The 13,037-nt window shown below is 31.2% G+C and overlaps 1 protein-coding gene across 1 annotated transcript in view; it reads right to left on the reverse strand.

The window, feature by feature from the left end:
- The window catches only part of LOC112683404, a 28,722-nt gene that overhangs the window by 14,773 nt on the left and 912 nt on the right, over positions 1–13,037 (reverse strand). Inside the window, exon 2 of the mRNA XM_025554441.1 lies at positions 4,819–4,915. The gene's annotated coding sequence lies outside the window, so the exon portion shown is untranslated. The remainder of the gene's footprint in view (positions 1–4,818; positions 4,916–13,037) is intronic.

The following is a 13,037-nucleotide window of genomic DNA, read 5'->3' on the forward strand; positions in this document are numbered from 1 at the left end:
TGGAACACTCATCACTGTTTTTGGAAGTATAATAAATTTCTCTATAATAATTTTTATATTGAACAAAATATTTTTGTAATTTTAGTAATGGTTATAATAAGAAAAGTTTCAAAGTTAATTTTTTCCAAAATTATTTATACAACTCGAATATATGAATCGAGTTTGATAAGAAATAGTTATTAACCAATAAATCTGAGTTCAAATAATAACATATGACTGCTTCTTTGTTTTAGAAAATATGTAATATATTATTTTTTAAATTGTATTTGTTAATATAGCAGTCCTTACGTGGGCCATATTACTTTCAGCTTTTTATCAAGGACCGTATTTAATATTATAATAAACATGATTGAAAGTAGTTTTATTAATTAATACTTATACACTTATAGATATCAAAAATCAAATTATAAATTCCTTTTGTATAAATATATTATTTATTATATATATTATTTAAAATATATTAATATGTATAATAAAATCAAGTGAGATAAGTTCAAAACTTACCTATATAATCGTAAAAATATTAAATCCACGAATTAAAAATATAACATGAATACTTTATATTGACTACGATGTGATGTATAAAATTAGAATTTTGAATACTACGAGAAATATTTGGAGGGTAGCAGAAAAAATTTACTGGCATATGTGCTAAAATATAGCTTCATATCATTATAAACGATTCAATTCTTTATCAATTTTAATATTTCGCCAACAAAATGGTTTTTATTAGTCGTTTTGTAATAAATGCAAATGCGTATTTATAAAATATTCAACTCAATCACTATGTGTTTATAAATTATATTCCTAAATAGTGTTGTTCATAATAAAAGGCCAAACATAGCAAAATTTAAGTAAATAATTGCAACTCCATTTAGTTTTGTAATCGCGCAGTAATTAATATAGAACATTATATATTAAATATTAATAAAATAATTAATATAAAAATTCATTTAATTGATTAGCCAGACGCATTATAGATTTTGTAAACGGATCCGAATACGTCGGAAGTTAACACACAAAACGGACTTTGTACATTTTTGATTTACATAATCTAAATAAGATAACTTGTAAGACGTTGCCTGTACATATTATATGTAAATAAAGGCATTAGTGTGACCGGAAGAGATAAAAATTATCTAATTTTTATGCTTATTCATTTTAATAACCATTGTACCTTTTCATGTTGCTTCTTTTCAAAATATATCATACATTAATAACATAACTGTGTAACCAATTTTTGGTTTTTCATATTTGATGTATCCATTTTCCACGTATAAAATAGCTATTTAGCAATTTTATGAAACCAAAAACTTTTTCATAGCCAATCGAGCGATTAAATAGCGATATGAATTACCTAGATATTATTTTTTTTCATGATAAATTATAAAATAAATAAAACTACAAAAAAAAACGAAAAAAATAAATAATATTTACAGTGATAGGGAAAACATGCTAGGCCATCCTGTAGAGAAGCAATAAAGGACCACAGTGCATATTCTGTGGTCGTGTATTCGATTTTTTTTTTACCGAGGGTGTTTGAAATGTAGTGACGAGGGGTGAAAACGGCATTCGCGCGGCTGCAGAACAAATTATGAGATCCACAGGTTTACACGTGCAAATGTATACCCGACTCATGTATTACATACAGAAGGTTAACAAAAGTCTTTGTGGCGATGATTTTGTTTGTACACATGTATTATGGGTAGTTTCCAAATTCATAGTAATATATAGATTGGCAAAGAAATGTTTTTGGCTATAAAATATTTTTTAAATATTTTTTTTTGTTACTGCTCAATAGTTTTTTTTTTTTTTTTTGTGTACCGGTTACCAACACCGTTATTTTATGGCAGAGAACTTTATGTGTTATAGAACAGTGTACATTAACATTATTACTTTGTGCGATAACTCGACTAGGATGTTCTTAACCTTTAATAAATCAATATAAACTCCAATAAAACCGATAAGTAACACAATGTTTCTTTGTATAAAAATAATAATTGATAACACACTATGGATTGTCTGTTTTTTCCGAGCTAAAACGCCGGGAATAAAAAAATACATATAAAAAAGTAATATAAAAATATAAAGTACATAAAGTAAGTATAAAAAAAATTGTTATCGCCCAGACTACTTTATACAAAATTGTATATATTATGTTAAGCCACGCAAACGTATGCCACAAGCGTATGGACGACACACCACATCGTCCAAACATTTTAATAATTTATAATTTTTTCCAAACCAATTTGAACAGTATACCCACAAATTAGTTAAATTTTTAAGCGGCGAATGTTTTTGTGTTCGATAACCGATTTTAAAAGCATCGTTTCGTATTCACTTAAAAACAGCTTTGACGTACACGACTTTAATGTACATCGCCATTTTACACTAGCTTGTATAATGCGATCTTTATAAAAAGTATAATTATTTAAAACTAATAAAATGTTACCCTTTTCACTAAACACTCCGTAATATTTTCCATCGTGTTAACAACGTCAGTGCTTTCCATATTTCGTTTACTAAAATGTTCTTATCAAAGACGTAGGTATACATCTTATCATATAATAATTTCTAATAACGATAAAAATATATATAAAGATATAATAAATGATAATAATTATCCACTCAGACGCATCTAAAATTACGCATTTTGTTAAAATACTTGCTTTGCACCAAGTAGGTTATTAATATTTATTAGTTATTACAAAATAAAATATTATATATTATAATTTTAATGTAGTTATATATGATATAACATTGAACGATGTAAACTCCATTCACAGAATTATTATTATTATTATTATTATTGAATATGCCACTTATCATTATAATTAGATTATTTATTATGAATTTGACTCTATACCACCACTGCTTGTACATTCAGATCTATGAATTCAGGCTATTGTTTGCATGGTAATTTCACGCCGTGCCATGCCGTAAAACTGATTTTAGAACAAAAACGATTAGTCGATTGTCCTACAATTATTCCGCTTAATATGTAAAGCAATGTGACTCCACATGAATTTTTGTGGAATGTCTATTAATGTAACATTACTATTATTTTAAATTGTGAGTGAACTATTTCTTTAATCATAATCTATTTTTTTTTCGTGTCTGTGTAGACGATTTCGACTAGAAAGATTACTCCGATCATCATCAAATAAAAAGTAAAATGTAGGAAAAAGATTTTAGGTGGTAATTTAACGATTGGTCCAATAGTTTTCCAAATAATTGTGAAAACTGATGAAAATATATAAAAAAATAGCAAATTTTTTCTACAAAATTTTGATTACTCAAGGTTTAACCTGACTTTAAGAAATTTGGTTCTTCTATTATACGTTGTATTAACTATCATTAGAATTATAAAATGTTCCACTCAACCTCTTTCATTCACAATCATTTTTTGAGAGCAATGGTACAATGGTTTCAAATTAAAAATATTTATAAAGCAATATTATTCATTCGCCCTCCAATCATATAGTCTCATCTGACGATATAGTCACACAAAAGAACTATTCGACGTCTAAATATTTATGACGCAGAATAAACACAATATGTAACATAACACTTTATAAAAATGTCATTAGTTACATGTTTATTTAGTTCCATATGATAAATAAATATTATTATCATCTATCTACACATATTTTTTATCACTGTCATATAAAAAGAAAATCTTTTAATCTTCAATAAACTCAGAATAGTATTTATTTGGGAGTACTATGTTATTTTTATAGCAACATTTTATTTTATTATTTCGAAAATATTGTTACAGTAGTCTCGCTAATCCGGAGTAGATAGGATTGGGGATTTATCCGAGTTATTGAAAATCCGGATTAACAGAACGACTTTTTTTCAGCTTACTCATAAATATTAAGAAAAAAAAATAATAACATATTATTTATAAAAATATAAAATGTTTACGTTAAACAGTCTACATGAATACACAATCACCACTAAATGAAACTAAGGGTGTAAACTGAAATGAAAAACGATAATAATATCACAATATATAATTGAAATAATAAAATCTCAATCAGCTACATGGGTACTTCCCGAATAATTCCAATTTCGTAGTTACCTACAATTATGCTATAAATACATAATATGTACAGGGGCACACACCTCATGGGTCAAGGGGGTAAATCGAACCCCCGAAAAAAATTGGGTGGTTAAAAATATTTTCAATTTTCTAAATGTTATTTTAATTTTGAACAAATGAAACTTGATAAGATCTAGGCTCATGCCTTAAGTGCTAAGTTCCACTACCTCAAGCTCTATAGTTACCTTTATTGGAGTTGCTTTGCTAATGTTTATGGGTAAACATGTGGTTGGTCGGTATTAATATAATATGATCGACCCATGTCAGTAAGAATGAGTGTGCGCTACTGTATATGTACATACATATGAACCTATGATCAGTGCTCGACTTGAAGAGGGACACAGGAGACGGAGTATCCTAACTAATTTTCAGAAATTTTAGCGTCCCTCTATTAATATTACGCTATAACCATAACGCTCAGCCAGTTTTGGGGACGTTCTTTTTTTTAAAGTAAATAGAGTCCCCCTTTTTAATTTTGCCAAGTCGAGCACTGCCTATGATTATATAATATTATATATCAATAATATTTTTTATAGTAAAAAATAATCGATATATACATAAGTACTAAAGTACAAAATATAAATTGTCCAGACTAGAATTAATTATATCGAAAAGCTCTTCATTTTTTATATAATAACGCACACTCTTCGTAACATTGGCCATAGTTTTAATAAAACGATTTTTACCATTGATAGCAATAAATGCATACTTACGACGTGGGTTCTTATAATATTTTGTACACTTCTTTTTTCCGGCTGTAGATAACGTCTTTTTGGACTGCTTTATTTCTTTGTATCGTTCGCAATGTTCCTTATAAATGAAAAAAAAAAAAAAAAGTTACTGTCATTATGTTTTCTTTCAATTTATAATGAAATTGTGTTATTAAATTTTATTCGTATTTCATTTCAATCCATTTAAAAAAAAAAATAAAAATATATAATTCAAACTCTTCTTAACCACTGTATAAATACTGACTTTATTACAAACTTTTCTATACGATACGATACACAGCGTTCGATACACAATCAATTATTATGAGTAGGGCTCGGAAGTTGATGACCTAAAGAACCTTAAAAAATGACCCAACAATTGTCAAATTATAAAATAAAATAACTTTATTAACTAAAAAATGCAAAAAAATGACTTATTTTATATTTTTAAGAAAAAAAACCTTTTATTTAATATCTTGTTAAAAATTGTTATTTAAATATAAACCATAAATATCCTGCAAAAATATTTAAAACAAAATATAAAATGATCCTAATTAAATAACCTAATCAAATTTATTACATTGAACAATAAGTGTATGTTTGATATTTTCTATAGTAAATGATCTGCGATTGTTCGAAAGTAAATTCTTATACTTTGAGAAACTTCTTTCTACATCTACTGATGTAATTGGTGCAAATTGAAAATGAGCAATATCGGAATTATTGAGGTCGTCTGGAAAGTTTTGGTTCGACACTTTTTCACCATTCAAAATTTTTGAAATTGTCGTCATTGTTTTAAAGCCAGTATTTTTATCCAAAACAGATTTTAATTTATTTTTAATATCTTGTCCTACTCTATTTCCTGCTTGTTAAATTTTATTTTCTACATCTTGTACAATTTTTATCGAGTGGTGAAGACTAAGCCCAAATGTTTCTAACTGAGTTATAGAATCACTCAATGTTCCAAAATTAGAGTAAATGTATATCAAGTCACTTTTCAAATCACAATCGTCCATGAGATCTTGAGCTTTCTCAATCGATGTAGCGTCTTCTCTATTTAAACCAAGTATTATTTCTTTTAAAGTTTCGAAGTGTTCACAATAATAATTTGCGGCAATTAGCCACGTCCCCCATCTAGTTAATACAGGCTGTGGCGGTAAAGAAATATTCGGTGCCTTTTCTCGAAAAAATTGAATACGGGCAGGACACTTTAAAAAAAATTTTTTTACGTTAGATATTAATTGATCAACTTTAGGAAAATATTTACGAACTTCTTCTGCAACCCTGTGTAATCCGTGAGCTAAACAGGTGACATGTTCCATTTTAGAGTACATTATTTTTATGCCTTTACCAGCCTTTACCATATATGGCGCTGCATCACTCAAAAACAGCAAAATATTGTCATATTTAATCCCTTGAGGCCACCAAAGATGAAGTGCTTTATCCAATAATTTAGCAATGCTGGTATGATTAGCTTTTTCCAGTGCTTCTGTGTGAAGTAAAAATATTTTTCCTGGGCATCCAATTTCTAACGTACCGATAATTACATTCGCGATATACCGGCCTTCCACATCTGTGGTTTCGTCGATAGAAATCCACAGTTTTTGATTTTCACAATACTTTTTTATATTGTTCATTGTTTCTTCATAACATTGGGCAACATACGATTTTCTCAATGTCGATTCGACGGGAATACTCTTGCTTGTATATTTTTCCAACAAATTACGAAAACCATCGTTGGATAATTTATTCAACGGAATATTAGCCGATAAAAGGGCTTGACACAAATCATAATTAAATGTACATTTTCCAGATGGTTGTGTCGGTAAACTTTGATTTTTTGATTTTTCAGTTTGTAAATTTTTGCGCTCAATACCGTGTATATGCTTTTGACGTGACACGTGTTGTTCCACAGTGAACTTTTTATCTGCGGCAACCTTAACGTCACATATCTTGCAAAAATGTATATATCCATCAGTCGAAAAAATATCACTTCCGAATTCTGACACAAACGCACGTAAACGAGCACTAGTCGAAGTTTTATTTTTAGGCATTTTTCAATACAAAAATGCTTAAAACAGAACAACAGAAAACAACACGTTACACGAGACGTCGAGACGGTCGAATACTAAATTATATTATACAAAATATAGTGGCTACAATATGTTTCAGCTGTTATTGAAAAATAATTATTATATTGTTTACAATAATACAGTATAAATATAAATATACGATAAACTATAAATATACCTTATTTCAAACATTGCGAGATAAATAGCTCGATCACGGCCAGTAATTTTAGTGTACCTAGTTATTTTCGTAACACTGACAACAATAAGCTATATTTAAAAGTTAAAATAAGATATTATAATTTAAATATTCAATATACTTTGTATTACATTTATTCCAAAGAACACGTTCATTTTTTGTACCTCAGATATAATGAGCTCCATATTGATCATACAACAATATCTAATATATAAATATATAATACTATTATAGTTAAAATACTATATATTATAATTTAATAATATATATTACCCGTTTACCTATTCGTATCATAAAATAGTCGTATAAAAATTTTTAAAAAAATCATTTATAATAATAAATCGTAAATTGTAATAGAAATATTTTGACGTCTGTTCGCTTAAACGCGCGACCAAAAACAAAACAATTTGATTTTCAAACCATGCGGCGAACGCGAACGAATTAGTTCGTTCGCGTCGCCCGCGTTTATCGCCTACGTTGGACAATCTAATCTACATTTATATGTTTGATAATTTTATTCGCCGCGTCGCCCGCATTAAGGTACGGTTTCTAAGCTGCGACTGGCCGCAGCGGCTAGCCGCAACGGCACACGTAGTCTGACTGTGCTATTTAAAATTGCGGAGCGTGGTTTCCAACGTGCGATCGACGATTACGTGATTTAAATAGTCGTTGCGGCTCGCGGCTATAGTGGTCTGGTAGCAGTACATTGCGTGAGTCGTGGTGCGTGTCATATAGTGTTTCATTGTATTTTTTGCATTTTAATTAAAAACTATGTCAAAATCTACATTTTCGTCGAACAATGATGAAGTTTTGGTGGAAGAAGTTGAGAAGCAATCCGTATTGTATGATAGCTCCCACGAATACATAAAGATATTATATTATATTATCAATAACTTCTTCCATCACTATACTTTGTTAACAAACTAACAATTAGCAACAAAACTAGTATAATAAATAAATTATTTACCAAAAAACACGTCTGTACTCTACACAATATTAGGGTAAAATGAACTCCGGCCGCAACGTCTAGTCGTATTTAGGAAACCAGTCGGCACGCAACGTTTAGTCGTTACGGCTGATCGTTGCGGCTAGCCGCTGCGGCCAGCCGCAGTTTGGAAACCGTACCTTTACAACGCCTTTGCCGCGTTCGCCACGTTCACATTGGACACAGCGTTAGACCAAACGAAAACTTTTTCAACGGGTTATTTGAAACAATAGGTATGTATTAAATTTCGATTGGTATACAAATAGAGTGAAAAAAAAAATTTTAATTTATAAATGATTATTATTCAAAAGAAAAATTTAACTAGTCTTTAATTTTACTTGTTAATATTTACATTTAATGGAATAATTTAAAATTGTATGGTCGAAAAATTGGAACATAAAAATACAATCCCTACCTCTCTTCTCTCCGAAAAACAAAATGAAAAATCGGATGACGTAGTGAAACTCAAGAAATTATTTGGAACAATACTGTGAAAAAAATTGGAAAAATAATAAATAATGTCGTCACAAAATTGGAACAAAAAAAAAAAACCTGTTATTTTATATATATATAAGGATTTTTTTAATTTTTACCCCTTTTAACCCTTTTAACCCCTTTATGTGTTGAATTTTGAAAAATCCTTTCTTAGAGGGTGTCTACATCACAAAGCAAAACTACTGTCTAAATGTTATATTCATAGCTTCAGCAGTTCCAGCTAGGTGACGATGAATCACTCAGGACAAGTCATTTTTTATATACAGATGTCTGTGTGCGTTTAAAGAGTAGTAAAAGGTTTGCTTATGAACAAGGTTTAGATTTCACTACGTTAAATAGTATTAATAAGATTAATTTTTATTAGGAAGTTGCAGATTTTTTTGCAATTGTTTTCGTTGAAATACTGTCTAATATTAAACGTATGAGTTGCTCATCGAAAAACTGAAAATAGTCCCAGAAGAAACCCACATGAAAGAAAAAAAAAATAGATAAACCTGACCGCTATAAATCGTATGTCGTCGCAGATAATATAATCATTAATATATCAAATTATTTTGATAATATATCAAATTAAAGTGCGTTTACGGCCGTGAACGCGAACGAACGCGAATGAACACGAACGAACGCGGATTCGGTAAAGATTCGGTCCCACCGTGCAGACTATTCGTTCGTGTTCGTTCTTCAGCATTCGTCAGCATTCGCTTGCCTTCGCTCGGAATTTGAGTTTCAAAATACTGTTTAGTATAAATGTGAACACAAGCGAATCGGTTGTGACGGGCCGAATCACGTTCACACTGAATGTCATTTCTTTTGATCTTACCGCTAACCGATCGAACCGCTCCGAAGGCGAACGAATGGTACGAATGGCCGTTCGCTCGCGTTCGTTCGCGTTCGGCGTACTGTTTACACTTAATCGTTAGTAAGCCGAATTCACGTTCGTTCGCGTTCGCGGCCGTAATGTAAACGCACCTTAAAGGTTCGAACGATATTCGGCCGTCATTTCTAATTCGGTCGTGCTCGAGACGGTTACCACGCGCACCGCCGTTTTTTTTTAATTAATAATTATAATATTATATTAGTTTTATTTTATTATTTTTTTATAATTATAATATTATATTATTAAAATAATGGATTGGACGGATGAAGAGTGTCTACTTCTTATTGATTTATTTAAAGCCAGACCAATTTTATGGGATCCGACTAATAGCCAATATAAGATGGCAAAAAAAAAATCGACTATTGGTCTGAAATAGCTACAGAAATGAATAGAAATGTCAATGAAGTGAGGAGGAAAATGGATAGCTTACAAGCATCATACAGAAGGGAACGTCGCATTGAAGGAAGCACAAGCCGTTCCGGCGCTGGAACCGATGAAGTGTTTCGTTCCAAATGGTATGCTTTTAAAGCGATGCAGTTTTTGAAAGACAAATTTCAAGGTTCAAAACGAATTCTAGAGAACAAGCCCGAGCGGTGGCGAACAGTTCCGAACACAGTAATGTAAACAGTTATGCCGAATTCGCGTACGAATGTGTTCGGTAGAAATCATTCGCGTTCGTTCGCGTTCGCGGCCTAATGTAAACGCACCTTTAGACGTTCCAATGTTTCGATCGATATCTATAGTATAGTGTCTATAACATGGACTGTACGTACAGTTTGTTATATGTGCTTACACGTATGGGTATTCCGATGAGAATAATATTGGTACAATATTGTCACGGTCGTTATCACAACGACCGCGGCGTGTCTGTCGACGTCCGCAAGATCGCGACAGTCACAACCAGTTTGGCCGACGGCGACGGCTGGTTCCGTCAACCGGGAGAACATCAAAGGGTTTTGGTTTTGGCCATCGGCAGATCGACGCGGCGTCCAGATCAAGTCTTTATTCTATGTTTTGTCATCGATATATATATATTGTATTTGTAATTTAAGTAAATTGTAATCATCCGTTATAATATGAAAACCGTGTCGATACAATATTGTTGTACTGTTATATAATTTGAATTTATCCATCTAACACTATGCGTGTTTTCCCTTAAGACCATTCAACCGACATTTACAAACAGTGCCCCTAAGACCCTACCATAAAACAATAACAACCAAAAATAATTAATACCTTAAACCATAAATATCACAAACAACACGTTTTAAAGCCGTTAGCCCTCTAACAACCCCTAATCTTTAACAAGATACGTTTCAAAATGCATGTATTTTAAAATGAAATCAAATTTTACCATTAAGAAAATATAATTTCACACTACATAAGATTTTCAAAAGAAGGTTTGATGTATGACGTATAATTTGAATGTATATAATATATATAAGGACGTATATATTTAGGTAATAGTGGCGTATTTTCAATTTTTTGTCCGGAGAAGAGGAATTATAATTCTTCTAAAAAACGAATGATTTTATAATATAAAAATATGTATAAGGTATTAGTTAATAATTATATTATTCTATTACTATTATAAATAAAAATGAAAAGTTTTATAACCATATGATATAAATTTAATGTTCTTTTTTTCTGTACTTTCGTAACAAGTAATTGATGACTTTTGAACTTTTTTGAGTGGGGCCAAGACCCGGGAACCCCTCTTCATGTGAAGCGTGTGTGTGTTTTTTGAATTAATGACATTACCGGAGGAAGTGATATTAATAATATTGTAAAATATAATTCCTCATAATAACATATGCATTTATCGTAATTTAACGCATTATTTTGATAATTAAAAATAATTTTATTATGATTGAGTAATTAACAGAAGCGGATTTATTTTTTTAGGGCTATAGGTACCAAAAATTTTCCGCTCTTATAATAGGTGAAAAAGTTATAGTACCTCTTCTAAATATTAAATATATAGACATATGCATCTACATCCATTTGAATTTTTAGGCAATTTTTTTATTTTTATTAATCAGTCTACTTTAAAAAAATGTTAATGGATGTCCACTAAATTTTAATAAAAACAGATTTTCATAATAACAGCATAGGATTATTAATATACAGTCAAATTAGTAATATAGTGTGACAGTGTGGATATAAATTTTTCCCCAAAATTCCGACGACAACGATATCCGATAAAAATAATATTAAGAGGACCACACCTGCATGTGTTGTCTCTATCTAATATACGTACAATATAGTAAATTTACGTTCAATGATTCAAATGTAGTGATGTTAGCTTTAATATTAGGCCGTCCGCACACGAGGTGATTGTAACGCGACACGATTTTTGCGATACGAGCGGTTTCCTATCAAAGTTAATGGGGATCCACTAACGACGCAATTTAATAACGACGCGACCAGTGGCGGTTCATTCCAAATATGGGCCCATGTGCAATAATAAAAAAAGAGCCCCTTCAAATTTTAATTCAAAATATTATAATTATAGTTATATAATTTCAAATTTAAAGTAAGTATTTTTGTTCTAATCCTATTCTTATCCGATACCATGTATGTTAAATTACGATGTTCGCAGTCTCTTGACCATCGCCTCATGTGGCAACAATGAAACGATATAAAAACCAATGCGGAGGATACAAATATATGAAACAGTACGGGATTAGTTGTTAGAAGAAGAATATGGCTGCACAGGTTATGTTCACGTATCCAGTAATTTGATCGTTGTTATTCTTGAACGAAACCAGTATGACAACTCCGCGAAGAGTATAATGTTTCATGAATAAAGTGCTATACGAACAATAATAATAATATTATAAGAAGAATAACAATGCCCTATACATGTGATAGCTGTGTACGCGTTATACGTGCAGCTGTATTCACAAAGAAATTCCCGACTCGTTGGCGTCCATACCCTCGTTTCATTCCCGCTGCGAGTCCGACTTGTTGCAGCTGCCGTGTCGGCGATACACACGGCACGGGCGTCGTTCATAACCGCACACTTTTATATTTTTTATATCCCACATATTTTCGCCAAATCAAACCGTTTAATACCGCACAAATTTATATATATATATCAATTATGTATACATTTATCTAAAATAACATGAGTGCACCTCGAGACCGAGTGAGGTCACTCACTCCGGACAGTTAAAACGAAAATATCCACCGATTTGCTATGCAACATCACCTCAAGTAAGTCCCAGGATAAAAAAAAGATTTTGTTTGGGACTCATACGGTATTGATCGATGTAAAGTGTGCGGTTATGAACGGTAGGTTCGCGCACGCTGCCGCGGCGGCGGTAGTGGTAGCGGTGGCGGTAGTGGTAGCGGTAAAATGGATCAATAGCATAATCGGCGCGCGCACTGCGATGCGGTGGCGATGGCGGTAAGAAAATCGCAGCGCTGTAAACACAAATATCGCGGCCGGACCTATTTTCACCACCACCGCGATGCGGTATTTTCTTAAAAATCCTAGATTCAACACTGCATATAGAAGTATGACTAGGATGTAGTCGTTTATATAATATAATATATACATATATATATATATATATATATATATATATATAT

The sequence above is a fragment of the Sipha flava genome, unplaced genomic scaffold, assembly GCF_003268045.1.
Source record: "Sipha flava isolate LNK unplaced genomic scaffold, YSA_version1 225_pilon_pilon, whole genome shotgun sequence".
NCBI lineage: Eukaryota > Metazoa > Arthropoda > Insecta > Hemiptera > Aphididae > Sipha > Sipha flava.